Here is a 17,099-nt window from a genome sequence, read left to right on the forward strand (position 1 = left end):
CGCTGGCGCTAGAAAACCCGTGCTATATCGATGCCAGGGGCAACTCGTGTGCAGAGAACGAGACACAAGAAGGAGTGAGCCTCTCCACCGTATGAGAGGCAGTATCTAGGAGATACACACGGTAAAACATTCGACTTGCGTTAGCTCATCAATTGCTACACGTCATCGTCTGCAAGCTAAGATGGACACATCTGCACTGCCCAGTGAGGCGACACTTGTACTAACACCCGGTGGGCGGCTGTGAGACGAGGAGATGAGCTGCGGCTTCTGAGCGCGACTGTAACGCTGCGCCCTGGATCAAATAACACTGCACATTGCTGGTGACGCGCGTGTTTAGTAGTGACGCAACTGCTAGGATGCAGCTGAACGTCCATCTTTTGAGAGCGAGAAAATTTTCGCAGTCGGCAGGACTCGAACCTACGCTCCCAGAGGGAATCTGATTTCAAGTCAGACGCCTTAACCACTCGGCCACGACTGCCGGTGGCAGAAGCGACTCCCGACAAGTGGAACCGCCGTCTTTAGAAGCAATCTGATGGCAGAAAGCGGCGTGGCGTCACTCTTTTCTGTAGGGTTTCCATTAGCCGTTACGACAGTGTGTTAATTTTCGCCTGGCGGGGGTTTGAGCCCGGGACCCTTTGGTTGAAGGTCTAGCGCTCTACCGACTGAGCTGTCCGGTCCCTCGGCCGAGCGTTGTGGTGCATGCTACATGGTGTGCGAGTGATTCGCGTGTTGTAATTACTGGCTTATGGCTCCAATGGCGACTTCACCGACTTCCCACTGACGCACCGCTGACGCTAGTTTTGTGTCGTCTTAAAACGATGGACATACCTCCAAGCAGCTGCGAGATCTTAAGAAAAGAAACGCTGCACCACTGCCTTTGCCGCACTCGAATGATTGAATTGCGATTCTTAAAAAGAAATGAATGTTCGCTCTGTCCTACACTTTCGAGCACATCTGTGTACTCACGATCTCAGCGACGGCTTTCTGCAGTCCCAGCGTCAGTGCGAGGTGAACCGATGGCCACAGTAAGCAGCGGTCGTCGCGAAACTCAGTATTCTTAAACGGAAACTTTCGTCTTGTTGAGAATGGCGTCACTGGTTTGCACCCGCATTCGCCCACGCATGTCACATGTGTGCGAAAATTTTTGCTCCTCTTTACGCAAAATCGCACGCAGCCGGTAGGATTCGAACCTACGCTCCCAGAGGGAATCTGATTTCGAGTCAGACGCCTTAACCACTCGGCCACGACTGCTGGTAGCGCGGTGTTGTCCCGACACATGCAACTGCTACCGTTTAAAGCACTGTGGTGTCAGAAAACGGCGTAGCTTCATTATTTTCCGTAGCGTTTCCACCGCTACCAGACGAATCGCTACCAAAGTATTAAAATTTCCGCCCGGACAGGGACTTGAACCCTGGACCCTTAGGTTAAAAGCCTAATGCTCTACCGACTGAGCTATCCGGGCTCACACGACGCTGTGATACCTCTCACGATGCACAACTATACATTGACTCATGTCGTTTACTGTTGTGCAATCGCTGCATGGGGCCGTTACTAATAAAACGTCGCCTAAATGCTGTCTGCAGACTTATCGCACTAAGCTCGTAACACACTATCGAAGACTGCTGACACACGATGCAACAACAAATTGCAGGAGTCGTTGCGTCTCATACGTTGGAGCAGAGAATTTACATATTTTGTCGACACTCACTGGGCAATTGGAAAATTCGCAAGCATTTCGAATGCAATGTTTCCCACGTTTTCGCTCGTTTCACGGTTCCGTTGAAAACGTTCTTCACCACCTGACACAGAAAAAGGAACGCAGTCGGTAGGACTTTTTTGATTCTTTTGCTTCTAAGGGAGTTAGTTGTCTAGTGAGTTCCTCTTATGGCATGCACTAGACAACCAGAACAGCTACAGGAGAGAGTCATTTTTGTTGTCAGCGGTAGTTGCATTATCACCAACGCAGAGCCATTCCATTGGCGTCGCATCAAAACGAATACCTGCCGAAACCCGGGATCGAACCAGGGACCTTTAGATCTTCAGTCTAACGCTCTCCCAACTGAGCTATTTCGGCTGACATTGAACGTTCCTGTTTGCATGTGTTTGTTAACCTCTGCCTCGTTGCCAATTTCACAGTCACCTTCGTCTGATAAGACACAGGGACGCTGAAAGGCGAGCAGCCGATGCAGTGAAGTCCCACACACATTTCTTCTGCTTCCATCATCGTAACAAGCAAACATGTCGACTCGACTCGTGTAATATTCACTTCGCTGACTTCACGTGACGCCGCGCTGGCGCTAGAAAACCCGTGCTATATCGATGCCAGGGGCAACTCGTGTGCAGAGAACGAGACACAAGAAGGAGTGAGCCTCTCCACCGTATGAGAGGCAGTATCTAGGAGATACACACGGTAAAACATTCGACTTGCGTTAGCTCATCAATTGCTACACGTCATCGTCTGCAAGCTAAGATGGACACATCTGCACTGCCCAGTGAGGCGACACTTGTACTAACACCCGGTGGGCGGCTGTGAGACGAGGAGATGAGCTGCGGCTTCTGAGCGCGACTGTAACGCTGCGCCCTGGATCAAATAACACTGCACATTGCTGGTGACGCGCGTGTTTAGTAGTGACGCAACTGCTAGGATGCAGCTGAACGTCCATCTTTTGAGAGCGAGAAAATTTTCGCAGTCGGCAGGACTCGAACCTACGCTCCCAGAGGGAATCTGATTTCAAGTCAGACGCCTTAACCACTCGGCCACGACTGCCGGTGGCAGAAGCGACTCCCGACAAGTGGAACCGCCGTCTTTAGAAGCAATCTGATGGCAGAAAGCGGCGTGGCGTCACTCTTTTCTGTAGGGTTTCCATTAGCCGTTACGACAGTGTGTTAATTTTCGCCTGGCGGGGGTTTGAGCCCGGGACCCTTTGGTTGAAGGTCTAGCGCTCTACCGACTGAGCTGTCCGGTCCCTCGGCCGAGCGTTGTGGTGCATGCTACATGGTGTGCGAGTGATTCGCGTGTTGTAATTACTGGCTTATGGCTCCAATGGCGACTTCACCGACTTCCCACTGACGCACCGCTGACGCTAGTTTTGTGTCGTCTTAAAACGATGGACATACCTCCAAGCAGCTGCGAGATCTTAAGAAAAGAAACGCTGCACCACTGCCTTTGCCGCACTCGAATGATTGAATTGCGATTCTTAAAAAGAAATGAATGTTCGCTCTGTCCTACACTTTCGAGCACATCTGTGTACTCACGATCTCAGCGACGGCTTTCTGCAGTCCCAGCGTCAGTGCGAGGTGAACCGATGGCCACAGTAAGCAGCGGTCGTCGCGAAACTCAGTATTCTTAAACGGAAACTTTCGTCTTGTTGAGAATGGCGTCACTGGTTTGCACCCGCATTCGCCCACGCATGTCACATGTGTGCGAAAATTTTTGCTCCTCTTTACGCAAAATCGCACGCAGCCGGTAGGATTCGAACCTACGCTCCCAGAGGGAATCTGATTTCGAGTCAGACGCCTTAACCACTCGGCCACGACTGCTGGTAGCGCGGTGTTGTCCCGACACATGCAACTGCTACCGTTTAAAGCACTGTGGTGTCAGAAAACGGCGTAGCTTCATTATTTTCCGTAGCGTTTCCACCGCTACCAGACGAATCGCTACCAAAGTATTAAAATTTCCGCCCGGACAGGGACTTGAACCCTGGACCCTTAGGTTAAAAGCCTAATGCTCTACCGACTGAGCTATCCGGGCTCACACGACGCTGTGATACCTCTCACGATGCACAACTATACATTGACTCATGTCGTTTACTGTTGTGCAATCGCTGCATGGGGCCGTTACTAATAAAACGTCGCCTAAATGCTGTCTGCAGACTTATCGCACTAAGCTCGTAACACACTATCGAAGACTGCTGACACACGATGCAACAACAAATTGCAGGAGTCGTTGCGTCTCATACGTTGGAGCAGAGAATTTACATATTTTGTCGACACTCACTGGGCAATTGGAAAATTCGCAAGCATTTCGAATGCAATGTTTCCCACGTTTTCGCTCGTTTCACGGTTCCGTTGAAAACGTTCTTCACCACCTGACACAGAAAAAGGAACGCAGTCGGTAGGACTTTTTTGATTCTTTTGCTTCTAAGGGAGTTAGTTGTCTAGTGAGTTCCTCTTATGGCATGCACTAGACAACCAGAACAGCTACAGGAGAGAGTCATTTTTGTTGTCAGCGGTAGTTGCATTATCACCAACGCAGAGCCATTCCATTGGCGTCGCATCAAAACGAATACGTGCCGAAACCCGGGATCGAACCAGGGACCTTTAGATCTTCAGTCTAACGCTCTCCCAACTGAGCTATTTCGGCTGACATTGAACGTTCCTGTTTGCATGTGTTTGTTAACCTCTGCCTCGTTGCCAATTTCACAGTCACCTTCGTCTGATAAGACACAGGGACGCTGAAAGGCGAGCAGCCGATGCAGTGAAGTCCCACACACATTTCTTCTGCTTCCATCATCGTAACAAGCAAACATGTCGACTCGACTCGTGTAATATTCACTTCGCTGACTTCACGTGACGCCGCGCTGGCGCTAGAAAACCCGTGCTATATCGATGCCAGGGGCAACTCGTGTGCAGAGAACGAGACACAAGAAGGAGTGAGCCTCTCCACCGTATGAGAGGCAGTATCTAGGAGATACACACGGTAAAACATTCGACTTGCGTTAGCTCATCAATTGCTACACGTCATCGTCTGCAAGCTAAGATGGACACATCTGCACTGCCCAGTGAGGCGACACTTGTACTAACACCCGGTGGGCGGCTGTGAGACGAGGAGATGAGCTGCGGCTTCTGAGCGCGACTGTAACGCTGCGCCCTGGATCAAATAACACTGCACATTGCTGGTGACGCGCGTGTTTAGTAGTGACGCAACTGCTAGGATGCAGCTGAACGTCCATCTTTTGAGAGCGAGAAAATTTTCGCAGTCGGCAGGACTCGAACCTACGCTCCCAGAGGGAATCTGATTTCAAGTCAGACGCCTTAACCACTCGGCCACGACTGCCGGTGGCAGAAGCGACTCCCGACAAGTGGAACCGCCGTCTTTAGAAGCAATCTGATGGCAGAAAGCGGCGTGGCGTCACTCTTTTCTGTAGGGTTTCCATTAGCCGTTACGACAGTGTGTTAATTTTCGCCTGGCGGGGGTTTGAGCCCGGGACCCTTTGGTTGAAGGTCTAGCGCTCTACCGACTGAGCTGTCCGGTCCCTCGGCCGAGCGTTGTGGTGCATGCTACATGGTGTGCGAGTGATTCGCGTGTTGTAATTACTGGCTTATGGCTCCAATGGCGACTTCACCGACTTCCCACTGACGCACCGCTGACGCTAGTTTTGTGTCGTCTTAAAACGATGGACATACCTCCAAGCAGCTGCGAGATCTTAAGAAAAGAAACGCTGCACCACTGCCTTTGCCGCACTCGAATGATTGAATTGCGATTCTTAAAAAGAAATGAATGTTCGCTCTGTCCTACACTTTCGAGCACATCTGTGTACTCACGATCTCAGCGACGGCTTTCTGCAGTCCCAGCGTCAGTGCGAGGTGAACCGATGGCCACAGTAAGCAGCGGTCGTCGCGAAACTCAGTATTCTTAAACGGAAACTTTCGTCTTGTTGAGAATGGCGTCACTGGTTTGCACCCGCATTCGCCCACGCATGTCACATGTGTGCGAAAATTTTTGCTCCTCTTTACGCAAAATCGCACGCAGCCGGTAGGATTCGAACCTACGCTCCCAGAGGGAATCTGATTTCGAGTCAGACGCCTTAACCACTCGGCCACGACTGCTGGTAGCGCGGTGTTGTCCCGACACATGCAACTGCTACCGTTTAAAGCACTGTGGTGTCAGAAAACGGCGTAGCTTCATTATTTTCCGTAGCGTTTCCACCGCTACCAGACGAATCGCTACCAAAGTATTAAAATTTCCGCCCGGACAGGGACTTGAACCCTGGACCCTTAGGTTAAAAGCCTAATGCTCTACCGACTGAGCTATCCGGGCTCACACGACGCTGTGATACCTCTCACGATGCACAACTATACATTGACTCATGTCGTTTACTGTTGTGCAATCGCTGCATGGGGCCGTTACTAATAAAACGTCGCCTAAATGCTGTCTGCAGACTTATCGCACTAAGCTCGTAACACACTATCGAAGACTGCTGACACACGATGCAACAACAAATTGCAGGAGTCGTTGCGTCTCATACGTTGGAGCAGAGAATTTACATATTTTGTCGACACTCACTGGGCAATTGGAAAATTCGCAAGCATTTCGAATGCAATGTTTCCCACGTTTTCGCTCGTTTCACGGTTCCGTTGAAAACGTTCTTCACCACCTGACACAGAAAAAGGAACGCAGTCGGTAGGACTTTTTTGATTCTTTTGCTTCTAAGGGAGTTAGTTGTCTAGTGAGTTCCTCTTATGGCATGCACTAGACAACCAGAACAGCTACAGGAGAGAGTCATTTTTGTTGTCAGCGGTAGTTGCATTATCACCAACGCAGAGCCATTCCATTGGCGTCGCATCAAAACGAATACGTGCCGAAACCCGGGATCGAACCAGGGACCTTTAGATCTTCAGTCTAACGCTCTCCCAACTGAGCTATTTCGGCTGACATTGAACGTTCCTGTTTGCATGTGTTTGTTAACCTCTGCCTCGTTGCCAATTTCACAGTCACCTTCGTCTGATAAGACACAGGGACGCTGAAAGGCGAGCAGCCGATGCAGTGAAGTCCCACACACATTTCTTCTGCTTCCATCATCGTAACAAGCAAACATGTCGACTCGACTCGTGTAATATTCACTTCGCTGACTTCACGTGACGCCGCGCTGGCGCTAGAAAACCCGTGCTATATCGATGCCAGGGGCAACTCGTGTGCAGAGAACGAGACACAAGAAGGAGTGAGCCTCTCCACCGTATGAGAGGCAGTATCTAGGAGATACACACGGTAAAACATTCGACTTGCGTTAGCTCATCAATTGCTACACGTCATCGTCTGCAAGCTAAGATGGACACATCTGCACTGCCCAGTGAGGCGACACTTGTACTAACACCCGGTGGGCGGCTGTGAGACGAGGAGATGAGCTGCGGCTTCTGAGCGCGACTGTAACGCTGCGCCCTGGATCAAATAACACTGCACATTGCTGGTGACGCGCGTGTTTAGTAGTGACGCAACTGCTAGGATGCAGCTGAACGTCCATCTTTTGAGAGCGAGAAAATTTTCGCAGTCGGCAGGACTCGAACCTACGCTCCCAGAGGGAATCTGATTTCAAGTCAGACGCCTTAACCACTCGGCCACGACTGCCGGTGGCAGAAGCGACTCCCGACAAGTGGAACCGCCGTCTTTAGAAGCAATCTGATGGCAGAAAGCGGCGTGGCGTCACTCTTTTCTGTAGGGTTTCCATTAGCCGTTACGACAGTGTGTTAATTTTCGCCTGGCGGGGGTTTGAGCCCGGGACCCTTTGGTTGAAGGTCTAGCGCTCTACCGACTGAGCTGTCCGGTCCCTCGGCCGAGCGTTGTGGTGCATGCTACATGGTGTGCGAGTGATTCGCGTGTTGTAATTACTGGCTTATGGCTCCAATGGCGACTTCACCGACTTCCCACTGACGCACCGCTGACGCTAGTTTTGTGTCGTCTTAAAACGATGGACATACCTCCAAGCAGCTGCGAGATCTTAAGAAAAGAAACGCTGCACCACTGCCTTTGCCGCACTCGAATGATTGAATTGCGATTCTTAAAAAGAAATGAATGTTCGCTCTGTCCTACACTTTCGAGCACATCTGTGTACTCACGATCTCAGCGACGGCTTTCTGCAGTCCCAGCGTCAGTGCGAGGTGAACCGATGGCCACAGTAAGCAGCGGTCGTCGCGAAACTCAGTATTCTTAAACGGAAACTTTCGTCTTGTTGAGAATGGCGTCACTGGTTTGCACCCGCATTCGCCCACGCATGTCACATGTGTGCGAAAATTTTTGCTCCTCTTTACGCAAAATCGCACGCAGCCGGTAGGATTCGAACCTACGCTCCCAGAGGGAATCTGATTTCGAGTCAGACGCCTTAACCACTCGGCCACGACTGCTGGTAGCGCGGTGTTGTCCCGACACATGCAACTGCTACCGTTTAAAGCACTGTGGTGTCAGAAAACGGCGTAGCTTCATTATTTTCCGTAGCGTTTCCACCGCTACCAGACGAATCGCTACCAAAGTATTAAAATTTCCGCCCGGACAGGGACTTGAACCCTGGACCCTTAGGTTAAAAGCCTAATGCTCTACCGACTGAGCTATCCGGGCTCACACGACGCTGTGATACCTCTCACGATGCACAACTATACATTGACTCATGTCGTTTACTGTTGTGCAATCGCTGCATGGGGCCGTTACTAATAAAACGTCGCCTAAATGCTGTCTGCAGACTTATCGCACTAAGCTCGTAACACACTATCGAAGACTGCTGACACACGATGCAACAACAAATTGCAGGAGTCGTTGCGTCTCATACGTTGGAGCAGAGAATTTACATATTTTGTCGACACTCACTGGGCAATTGGAAAATTCGCAAGCATTTCGAATGCAATGTTTCCCACGTTTTCGCTCGTTTCACGGTTCCGTTGAAAACGTTCTTCACCACCTGACACAGAAAAAGGAACGCAGTCGGTAGGACTTTTTTGATTCTTTTGCTTCTAAGGGAGTTAGTTGTCTAGTGAGTTCCTCTTATGGCATGCACTAGACAACCAGAACAGCTACAGGAGAGAGTCATTTTTGTTGTCAGCGGTAGTTGCATTATCACCAACGCAGAGCCATTCCATTGGCGTCGCATCAAAACGAATACGTGCCGAAACCCGGGATCGAACCAGGGACCTTTAGATCTTCAGTCTAACGCTCTCCCAACTGAGCTATTTCGGCTGACATTGAACGTTCCTGTTTGCATGTGTTTGTTAACCTCTGCCTCGTTGCCAATTTCACAGTCACCTTCGTCTGATAAGACACAGGGACGCTGAAAGGCGAGCAGCCGATGCAGTGAAGTCCCACACACATTTCTTCTGCTTCCATCATCGTAACAAGCAAACATGTCGACTCGACTCGTGTAATATTCACTTCGCTGACTTCACGTGACGCCGCGCTGGCGCTAGAAAACCCGTGCTATATCGATGCCAGGGGCAACTCGTGTGCAGAGAACGAGACACAAGAAGGAGTGAGCCTCTCCACCGTATGAGAGGCAGTATCTAGGAGATACACACGGTAAAACATTCGACTTGCGTTAGCTCATCAATTGCTACACGTCATCGTCTGCAAGCTAAGATGGACACATCTGCACTGCCCAGTGAGGCGACACTTGTACTAACACCCGGTGGGCGGCTGTGAGACGAGGAGATGAGCTGCGGCTTCTGAGCGCGACTGTAACGCTGCGCCCTGGATCAAATAACACTGCACATTGCTGGTGACGCGCGTGTTTAGTAGTGACGCAACTGCTAGGATGCAGCTGAACGTCCATCTTTTGAGAGCGAGAAAATTTTCGCAGTCGGCAGGACTCGAACCTACGCTCCCAGAGGGAATCTGATTTCAAGTCAGACGCCTTAACCACTCGGCCACGACTGCCGGTGGCAGAAGCGACTCCCGACAAGTGGAACCGCCGTCTTTAGAAGCAATCTGATGGCAGAAAGCGGCGTGGCGTCACTCTTTTCTGTAGGGTTTCCATTAGCCGTTACGACAGTGTGTTAATTTTCGCCTGGCGGGGTTTGAGCCCGGGACCCTTTGGTTGAAGGTCTAGCGCTCTACCGACTGAGCTGTCCGGTCCCTCGGCCGAGCGTTGTGGTGCATGCTACATGGTGTGCGAGTGATTCGCGTGTTGTAATTACTGGCTTATGGCTCCAATGGCGACTTCACCGACTTCCCACTGACGCACCGCTGACGCTAGTTTTGTGTCGTCTTAAAACGATGGACATACCTCCAAGCAGCTGCGAGATCTTAAGAAAAGAAACGCTGCACCACTGCCTTTGCCGCACTCGAATGATTGAATTGCGATTCTTAAAAAGAAATGAATGTTCGCTCTGTCCTACACTTTCGAGCACATCTGTGTACTCACGATCTCAGCGACGGCTTTCTGCAGTCCCAGCGTCAGTGCGAGGTGAACCGATGGCCACAGTAAGCAGCGGTCGTCGCGAAACTCAGTATTCTTAAACGGAAACTTTCGTCTTGTTGAGAATGGCGTCACTGGTTTGCACCCGCATTCGCCCACGCATGTCACATGTGTGCGAAAATTTTTGCTCCTCTTTACGCAAAATCGCACGCAGCCGGTAGGATTCGAACCTACGCTCCCAGAGGGAATCTGATTTCGAGTCAGACGCCTTAACCACTCGGCCACGACTGCTGGTAGCGCGGTGTTGTCCCGACACATGCAACTGCTACCGTTTAAAGCACTGTGGTGTCAGAAAACGGCGTAGCTTCATTATTTTCCGTAGCGTTTCCACCGCTACCAGACGAATCGCTACCAAAGTATTAAAATTTCCGCCCGGACAGGGACTTGAACCCTGGACCCTTAGGTTAAAAGCCTAATGCTCTACCGACTGAGCTATCCGGGCTCACACGACGCTGTGATACCTCTCACGATGCACAACTATACATTGACTCATGTCGTTTACTGTTGTGCAATCGCTGCATGGGGCCGTTACTAATAAAACGTCGCCTAAATGCTGTCTGCAGACTTATCGCACTAAGCTCGTAACACACTATCGAAGACTGCTGACACACGATGCAACAACAAATTGCAGGAGTCGTTGCGTCTCATACGTTGGAGCAGAGAATTTACATATTTTGTCGACACTCACTGGGCAATTGGAAAATTCGCAAGCATTTCGAATGCAATGTTTCCCACGTTTTCGCTCGTTTCACGGTTCCGTTGAAAACGTTCTTCACCACCTGACACAGAAAAAGGAACGCAGTCGGTAGGACTTTTTTGATTCTTTTGCTTCTAAGGGAGTTAGTTGTCTAGTGAGTTCCTCTTATGGCATGCACTAGACAACCAGAACAGCTACAGGAGAGAGTCATTTTTGTTGTCAGCGGTAGTTGCATTATCACCAACGCAGAGCCATTCCATTGGCGTCGCATCAAAACGAATACCTGCCGAAACCCGGGATCGAACCAGGGACCTTTAGATCTTCAGTCTAACGCTCTCCCAACTGAGCTATTTCGGCTGACATTGAACGTTCCTGTTTGCATGTGTTTGTTAACCTCTGCCTCGTTGCCAATTTCACAGTCACCTTCGTCTGATAAGACACAGGGACGCTGAAAGGCGAGCAGCCGATGCAGTGAAGTCCCACACACATTTCTTCTGCTTCCATCATCGTAACAAGCAAACATGTCGACTCGACTCGTGTAATATTCACTTCGCTGACTTCACGTGACGCCGCGCTGGCGCTAGAAAACCCGTGCTATATCGATGCCAGGGGCAACTCGTGTGCAGAGAACGAGACACAAGAAGGAGTGAGCCTCTCCACCGTATGAGAGGCAGTATCTAGGAGATACACACGGTAAAACATTCGACTTGCGTTAGCTCATCAATTGCTACACGTCATCGTCTGCAAGCTAAGATGGACACATCTGCACTGCCCAGTGAGGCGACACTTGTACTAACACCCGGTGGGCGGCTGTGAGACGAGGAGATGAGCTGCGGCTTCTGAGCGCGACTGTAACGCTGCGCCCTGGATCAAATAACACTGCACATTGCTGGTGACGCGCGTGTTTAGTAGTGACGCAACTGCTAGGATGCAGCTGAACGTCCATCTTTTGAGAGCGAGAAAATTTTCGCAGTCGGCAGGACTCGAACCTACGCTCCCAGAGGGAATCTGATTTCAAGTCAGACGCCTTAACCACTCGGCCACGACTGCCGGTGGCAGAAGCGACTCCCGACAAGTGGAACCGCCGTCTTTAGAAGCAATCTGATGGCAGAAAGCGGCGTGGCGTCACTCTTTTCTGTAGGGTTTCCATTAGCCGTTACGACAGTGTGTTAATTTTCGCCTGGCGGGGGTTTGAGCCCGGGACCCTTTGGTTGAAGGTCTAGCGCTCTACCGACTGAGCTGTCCGGTCCCTCGGCCGAGCGTTGTGGTGCATGCTACATGGTGTGCGAGTGATTCGCGTGTTGTAATTACTGGCTTATGGCTCCAATGGCGACTTCACCGACTTCCCACTGACGCACCGCTGACGCTAGTTTTGTGTCGTCTTAAAACGATGGACATACCTCCAAGCAGCTGCGAGATCTTAAGAAAAGAAACGCTGCACCACTGCCTTTGCCGCACTCGAATGATTGAATTGCGATTCTTAAAAAGAAATGAATGTTCGCTCTGTCCTACACTTTCGAGCACATCTGTGTACTCACGATCTCAGCGACGGCTTTCTGCAGTCCCAGCGTCAGTGCGAGGTGAACCGATGGCCACAGTAAGCAGCGGTCGTCGCGAAACTCAGTATTCTTAAACGGAAACTTTCGTCTTGTTGAGAATGGCGTCACTGGTTTGCACCCGCATTCGCCCACGCATGTCACATGTGTGCGAAAATTTTTGCTCCTCTTTACGCAAAATCGCACGCAGCCGGTAGGATTCGAACCTACGCTCCCAGAGGGAATCTGATTTCGAGTCAGACGCCTTAACCACTCGGCCACGACTGCTGGTAGCGCGGTGTTGTCCCGACACATGCAACTGCTACCGTTTAAAGCACTGTGGTGTCAGAAAACGGCGTAGCTTCATTATTTTCCGTAGCGTTTCCACCGCTACCAGACGAATCGCTACCAAAGTATTAAAATTTCCGCCCGGACAGGGACTTGAACCCTGGACCCTTAGGTTAAAAGCCTAATGCTCTACCGACTGAGCTATCCGGGCTCACACGACGCTGTGATACCTCTCACGATGCACAACTATACATTGACTCATGTCGTTTACTGTTGTGCAATCGCTGCATGGGGCCGTTACTAATAAAACGTCGCCTAAATGCTGTCTGCAGACTTATCGCACTAAGCTCGTAACACACTATCGAAGACTGCTGACACACGATGCAACAACAAATTGCAGGAGTCGTTGCGTCTCATACGTTGGAGCAGAGAATTTACATATTTTGTCGACACTCACTGGGCAATTGGAAAATTCGCAAGCATTTCGAATGCAATGTTTCCCACGTTTTCGCTCGTTTCACGGTTCCGTTGAAAACGTTCTTCACCACCTGACACAGAAAAAGGAACGCAGTCGGTAGGACTTTTTTGATTCTTTTGCTTCTAAGGGAGTTAGTTGTCTAGTGAGTTCCTCTTATGGCATGCACTAGACAACCAGAACAGCTACAGGAGAGAGTCATTTTTGTTGTCAGCGGTAGTTGCATTATCACCAACGCAGAGCCATTCCATTGGCGTCGCATCAAAACGAATACCTGCCGAAACCCGGGATCGAACCAGGGACCTTTAGATCTTCAGTCTAACGCTCTCCCAACTGAGCTATTTCGGCTGACATTGAACGTTCCTGTTTGCATGTGTTTGTTAACCTCTGCCTCGTTGCCAATTTCACAGTCACCTTCGTCTGATAAGACACAGGGACGCTGAAAGGCGAGCAGCCGATGCAGTGAAGTCCCACACACATTTCTTCTGCTTCCATCATCGTAACAAGCAAACATGTCGACTCGACTCGTGTAATATTCACTTCGCTGACTTCACGTGACGCCGCGCTGGCGCTAGAAAACCCGTGCTATATCGATGCCAGGGGCAACTCGTGTGCAGAGAACGAGACACAAGAAGGAGTGAGCCTCTCCACCGTATGAGAGGCAGTATCTAGGAGATACACACGGTAAAACATTCGACTTGCGTTAGCTCATCAATTGCTACACGTCATCGTCTGCAAGCTAAGATGGACACATCTGCACTGCCCAGTGAGGCGACACTTGTACTAACACCCGGTGGGCGGCTGTGAGACGAGGAGATGAGCTGCGGCTTCTGAGCGCGACTGTAACGCTGCGCCCTGGATCAAATAACACTGCACATTGCTGGTGACGCGCGTGTTTAGTAGTGACGCAACTGCTAGGATGCAGCTGAACGTCCATCTTTTGAGAGCGAGAAAATTTTCGCAGTCGGCAGGACTCGAACCTACGCTCCCAGAGGGAATCTGATTTCAAGTCAGACGCCTTAACCACTCGGCCACGACTGCCGGTGGCAGAAGCGACTCCCGACAAGTGGAACCGCCGTCTTTAGAAGCAATCTGATGGCAGAAAGCGGCGTGGCGTCACTCTTTTCTGTAGGGTTTCCATTAGCCGTTACGACAGTGTGTTAATTTTCGCCTGGCGGGGGTTTGAGCCCGGGACCCTTTGGTTGAAGGTCTAGCGCTCTACCGACTGAGCTGTCCGGTCCCTCGGCCGAGCGTTGTGGTGCATGCTACATGGTGTGCGAGTGATTCGCGTGTTGTAATTACTGGCTTATGGCTCCAATGGCGACTTCACCGACTTCCCACTGACGCACCGCTGACGCTAGTTTTGTGTCGTCTTAAAACGATGGACATACCTCCAAGCAGCTGCGAGATCTTAAGAAAAGAAACGCTGCACCACTGCCTTTGCCGCACTCGAATGATTGAATTGCGATTCTTAAAAAGAAATGAATGTTCGCTCTGTCCTACACTTTCGAGCACATCTGTGTACTCACGATCTCAGCGACGGCTTTCTGCAGTCCCAGCGTCAGTGCGAGGTGAACCGATGGCCACAGTAAGCAGCGGTCGTCGCGAAACTCAGTATTCTTAAACGGAAACTTTCGTCTTGTTGAGAATGGCGTCACTGGTTTGCACCCGCATTCGCCCACGCATGTCACATGTGTGCGAAAATTTTTGCTCCTCTTTACGCAAAATCGCACGCAGCCGGTAGGATTCGAACCTACGCTCCCAGAGGGAATCTGATTTCGAGTCAGACGCCTTAACCACTCGGCCACGACTGCTGGTAGCGCGGTGTTGTCCCGACACATGCAACTGCTACCGTTTAAAGCACTGTGGTGTCAGAAAACGGCGTAGCTTCATTATTTTCCGTAGCGTTTCCACCGCTACCAGACGAATCGCTACCAAAGTATTAAAATTTCCGCCCGGACAGGGACTTGAACCCTGGACCCTTAGGTTAAAAGCCTAATGCTCTACCGACTGAGCTATCCGGGCTCACACGACGCTGTGATACCTCTCACGATGCACAACTATACATTGACTCATGTCGTTTACTGTTGTGCAATCGCTGCATGGGCCGTTACTAATAAAACGTCGCCTAAATGCTGTCTGCAGACTTATCGCACTAAGCTCGTAACACACTATCGAAGACTGCTGACACACGATGCAACAACAAATTGCAGGAGTCGTTGCGTCTCATACGTTGGAGCAGAGAATTTACATATTTTGTCGACACTCACTGGGCAATTGGAAAATTCGCAAGCATTTCGAATGCAATGTTTCCCACGTTTTCGCTCGTTTCACGGTTCCGTTGAAAACGTTCTTCACCACCTGACACAGAAAAAGGAACGCAGTCGGTAGGACTTTTTTGATTCTTTTGCTTCTAAGGGAGTTAGTTGTCTAGTGAGTTCCTCTTATGGCATGCACTAGACAACCAGAACAGCTACAGGAGAGAGTCATTTTTGTTGTCAGCGGTAGTTGCATTATCACCAACGCAGAGCCATTCCATTGGCGTCGCATCAAAACGAATACGTGCCGAAACCCGGGATCGAACCAGGGACCTTTAGATCTTCAGTCTAACGCTCTCCCAACTGAGCTATTTCGGCTGACATTGAACGTTCCTGTTTGCATGTGTTTGTTAACCTCTGCCTCGTTGCCAATTTCACAGTCACCTTCGTCTGATAAGACACAGGGACGCTGAAAGGCGAGCAGCCGATGCAGTGAAGTCCCACACACATTTCTTCTGCTTCCATCATCGTAACAAGCAAACATGTCGACTCGACTCGTGTAATATTCACTTCGCTGACTTCACGTGACGCCGCGCTGGCGCTAGAAAACCCGTGCTATATCGATGCCAGGGGCAACTCGTGTGCAGAGAACGAGACACAAGAAGGAGTGAGCCTCTCCACCGTATGAGAGGCAGTATCTAGGAGATACACACGGTAAAACATTCGACTTGCGTTAGCTCATCAATTGCTACACGTCATCGTCTGCAAGCTAAGATGGACACATCTGCACTGCCCAGTGAGGCGACACTTGTACTAACACCCGGTGGGCGGCTGTGAGACGAGGAGATGAGCTGCGGCTTCTGAGCGCGACTGTAACGCTGCGCCCTGGATCAAATAACACTGCACATTGCTGGTGACGCGCGTGTTTAGTAGTGACGCAACTGCTAGGATGCAGCTGAACGTCCATCTTTTGAGAGCGAGAAAATTTTCGCAGTCGGCAGGACTCGAACCTACGCTCCCAGAGGGAATCTGATTTCAAGTCAGACGCCTTAACCACTCGGCCACGACTGCCGGTGGCAGAAGCGACTCCCGACAAGTGGAACCGCCGTCTTTAGAAGCAATCTGATGGCAGAAAGCGGCGTGGCGTCACTCTTTTCTGTAGGGTTTCCATTAGCCGTTACGACAGTGTGTTAATTTTCGCCTGGCGGGGGTTTGAGCCCGGGACCCTTTGGTTGAAGGTCTAGCGCTCTACCGACTGAGCTGTCCGGTCCCTCGGCCGAGCGTTGTGGTGCATGCTACATGGTGTGCGAGTGATTCGCGTGTTGTAATTACTGGCTTATGGCTCCAATGGCGACTTCACCGACTTCCCACTGACGCACCGCTGACGCTAGTTTTGTGTCGTCTTAAAACGATGGACATACCTCCAAGCAGCTGCGAGATCTTAAGAAAAGAAACGCTGCACCACTGCCTTTGCCGCACTCGAATGATTGAATTGCGATTCTTAAAAAGAAATGAATGTTCGCTCTGTCCTACACTTTCGAGCACATCTGTGTACTCACGATCTCAGCGACGGCTTTCTGCAGTCCCAGCGTCAGTGCGAGGTGAACCGATGGCCACAGTAAGCAGCGGTCGTCGCGAAACTCAGTATTCTTAAACGGAAACTTTCGTCTT

The 17,099-nt window shown here is 50.6% G+C and overlaps 29 non-coding genes across 29 annotated transcripts; all 29 read right to left on the bottom strand.

Moving 5' to 3' along the window:
• Window positions 1–396: 396 nt before the first annotated feature.
• Trnas-uga (transfer RNA serine (anticodon UGA)) lies at window positions 397–478 on the bottom strand. Its single transcript has one exon. It is a non-coding gene; the product is annotated as a tRNA-Ser (tRNA).
• A 691-nt stretch (window positions 479–1,169) lies between these two features.
• Trnas-cga (transfer RNA serine (anticodon CGA)) lies at window positions 1,170–1,251 on the bottom strand. The gene has a single exon. It is a non-coding gene; the product is annotated as a tRNA-Ser (tRNA).
• Window positions 1,252–1,389: 138 nt separating this feature from the next.
• Window positions 1,390–1,462, bottom strand: Trnak-uuu (transfer RNA lysine (anticodon UUU)). The gene has a single exon. It is a non-coding gene; the product is annotated as a tRNA-Lys (tRNA).
• A 539-nt stretch (window positions 1,463–2,001) lies between these two features.
• Window positions 2,002–2,074, bottom strand: Trnaf-gaa (transfer RNA phenylalanine (anticodon GAA)). Its single transcript has one exon. It is a non-coding gene; the product is annotated as a tRNA-Phe (tRNA).
• Window positions 2,075–2,685: 611 nt separating this feature from the next.
• On the bottom strand, window positions 2,686–2,767 carry Trnas-uga (transfer RNA serine (anticodon UGA)). The gene has a single exon. It is a non-coding gene; the product is annotated as a tRNA-Ser (tRNA).
• Window positions 2,768–3,458: 691 nt separating this feature from the next.
• Window positions 3,459–3,540, bottom strand: Trnas-cga (transfer RNA serine (anticodon CGA)). Its single transcript has one exon. It is a non-coding gene; the product is annotated as a tRNA-Ser (tRNA).
• A 138-nt stretch (window positions 3,541–3,678) lies between these two features.
• Window positions 3,679–3,751, bottom strand: Trnak-uuu (transfer RNA lysine (anticodon UUU)). Its single transcript has one exon. It is a non-coding gene; the product is annotated as a tRNA-Lys (tRNA).
• Window positions 3,752–4,290: 539 nt separating this feature from the next.
• Trnaf-gaa (transfer RNA phenylalanine (anticodon GAA)) lies at window positions 4,291–4,363 on the bottom strand. Its single transcript has one exon. It is a non-coding gene; the product is annotated as a tRNA-Phe (tRNA).
• A 611-nt stretch (window positions 4,364–4,974) lies between these two features.
• Window positions 4,975–5,056, bottom strand: Trnas-uga (transfer RNA serine (anticodon UGA)). The gene has a single exon. It is a non-coding gene; the product is annotated as a tRNA-Ser (tRNA).
• Window positions 5,057–5,747: 691 nt separating this feature from the next.
• Window positions 5,748–5,829, bottom strand: Trnas-cga (transfer RNA serine (anticodon CGA)). The gene has a single exon. It is a non-coding gene; the product is annotated as a tRNA-Ser (tRNA).
• Window positions 5,830–5,967: 138 nt separating this feature from the next.
• Trnak-uuu (transfer RNA lysine (anticodon UUU)) lies at window positions 5,968–6,040 on the bottom strand. The gene has a single exon. It is a non-coding gene; the product is annotated as a tRNA-Lys (tRNA).
• Window positions 6,041–6,579: 539 nt separating this feature from the next.
• Trnaf-gaa (transfer RNA phenylalanine (anticodon GAA)) lies at window positions 6,580–6,652 on the bottom strand. Its single transcript has one exon. It is a non-coding gene; the product is annotated as a tRNA-Phe (tRNA).
• Window positions 6,653–7,263: 611 nt separating this feature from the next.
• Trnas-uga (transfer RNA serine (anticodon UGA)) lies at window positions 7,264–7,345 on the bottom strand. Its single transcript has one exon. It is a non-coding gene; the product is annotated as a tRNA-Ser (tRNA).
• Window positions 7,346–8,036: 691 nt separating this feature from the next.
• Window positions 8,037–8,118, bottom strand: Trnas-cga (transfer RNA serine (anticodon CGA)). Its single transcript has one exon. It is a non-coding gene; the product is annotated as a tRNA-Ser (tRNA).
• A 138-nt stretch (window positions 8,119–8,256) lies between these two features.
• On the bottom strand, window positions 8,257–8,329 carry Trnak-uuu (transfer RNA lysine (anticodon UUU)). The gene has a single exon. It is a non-coding gene; the product is annotated as a tRNA-Lys (tRNA).
• A 539-nt stretch (window positions 8,330–8,868) lies between these two features.
• Window positions 8,869–8,941, bottom strand: Trnaf-gaa (transfer RNA phenylalanine (anticodon GAA)). The gene has a single exon. It is a non-coding gene; the product is annotated as a tRNA-Phe (tRNA).
• Window positions 8,942–9,552: 611 nt separating this feature from the next.
• Window positions 9,553–9,634, bottom strand: Trnas-uga (transfer RNA serine (anticodon UGA)). The gene has a single exon. It is a non-coding gene; the product is annotated as a tRNA-Ser (tRNA).
• Window positions 9,635–10,324: 690 nt separating this feature from the next.
• Window positions 10,325–10,406, bottom strand: Trnas-cga (transfer RNA serine (anticodon CGA)). The gene has a single exon. It is a non-coding gene; the product is annotated as a tRNA-Ser (tRNA).
• Window positions 10,407–10,544: 138 nt separating this feature from the next.
• Window positions 10,545–10,617, bottom strand: Trnak-uuu (transfer RNA lysine (anticodon UUU)). Its single transcript has one exon. It is a non-coding gene; the product is annotated as a tRNA-Lys (tRNA).
• A 539-nt stretch (window positions 10,618–11,156) lies between these two features.
• Trnaf-gaa (transfer RNA phenylalanine (anticodon GAA)) lies at window positions 11,157–11,229 on the bottom strand. Its single transcript has one exon. It is a non-coding gene; the product is annotated as a tRNA-Phe (tRNA).
• A 611-nt stretch (window positions 11,230–11,840) lies between these two features.
• Window positions 11,841–11,922, bottom strand: Trnas-uga (transfer RNA serine (anticodon UGA)). The gene has a single exon. It is a non-coding gene; the product is annotated as a tRNA-Ser (tRNA).
• Window positions 11,923–12,613: 691 nt separating this feature from the next.
• On the bottom strand, window positions 12,614–12,695 carry Trnas-cga (transfer RNA serine (anticodon CGA)). Its single transcript has one exon. It is a non-coding gene; the product is annotated as a tRNA-Ser (tRNA).
• Window positions 12,696–12,833: 138 nt separating this feature from the next.
• Window positions 12,834–12,906, bottom strand: Trnak-uuu (transfer RNA lysine (anticodon UUU)). Its single transcript has one exon. It is a non-coding gene; the product is annotated as a tRNA-Lys (tRNA).
• A 539-nt stretch (window positions 12,907–13,445) lies between these two features.
• On the bottom strand, window positions 13,446–13,518 carry Trnaf-gaa (transfer RNA phenylalanine (anticodon GAA)). Its single transcript has one exon. It is a non-coding gene; the product is annotated as a tRNA-Phe (tRNA).
• A 611-nt stretch (window positions 13,519–14,129) lies between these two features.
• Trnas-uga (transfer RNA serine (anticodon UGA)) lies at window positions 14,130–14,211 on the bottom strand. Its single transcript has one exon. It is a non-coding gene; the product is annotated as a tRNA-Ser (tRNA).
• A 691-nt stretch (window positions 14,212–14,902) lies between these two features.
• Window positions 14,903–14,984, bottom strand: Trnas-cga (transfer RNA serine (anticodon CGA)). Its single transcript has one exon. It is a non-coding gene; the product is annotated as a tRNA-Ser (tRNA).
• A 138-nt stretch (window positions 14,985–15,122) lies between these two features.
• On the bottom strand, window positions 15,123–15,195 carry Trnak-uuu (transfer RNA lysine (anticodon UUU)). The gene has a single exon. It is a non-coding gene; the product is annotated as a tRNA-Lys (tRNA).
• Window positions 15,196–15,733: 538 nt separating this feature from the next.
• On the bottom strand, window positions 15,734–15,806 carry Trnaf-gaa (transfer RNA phenylalanine (anticodon GAA)). The gene has a single exon. It is a non-coding gene; the product is annotated as a tRNA-Phe (tRNA).
• A 611-nt stretch (window positions 15,807–16,417) lies between these two features.
• On the bottom strand, window positions 16,418–16,499 carry Trnas-uga (transfer RNA serine (anticodon UGA)). The gene has a single exon. It is a non-coding gene; the product is annotated as a tRNA-Ser (tRNA).
• Window positions 16,500–17,099: the final 600 nt, after the last annotated feature.

This window comes from Schistocerca serialis, unplaced genomic scaffold, assembly GCF_023864345.2.
Source record: "Schistocerca serialis cubense isolate TAMUIC-IGC-003099 unplaced genomic scaffold, iqSchSeri2.2 HiC_scaffold_345, whole genome shotgun sequence".
Classification (NCBI taxonomy): Eukaryota; Metazoa; Arthropoda; class Insecta; order Orthoptera; family Acrididae; genus Schistocerca; species Schistocerca serialis.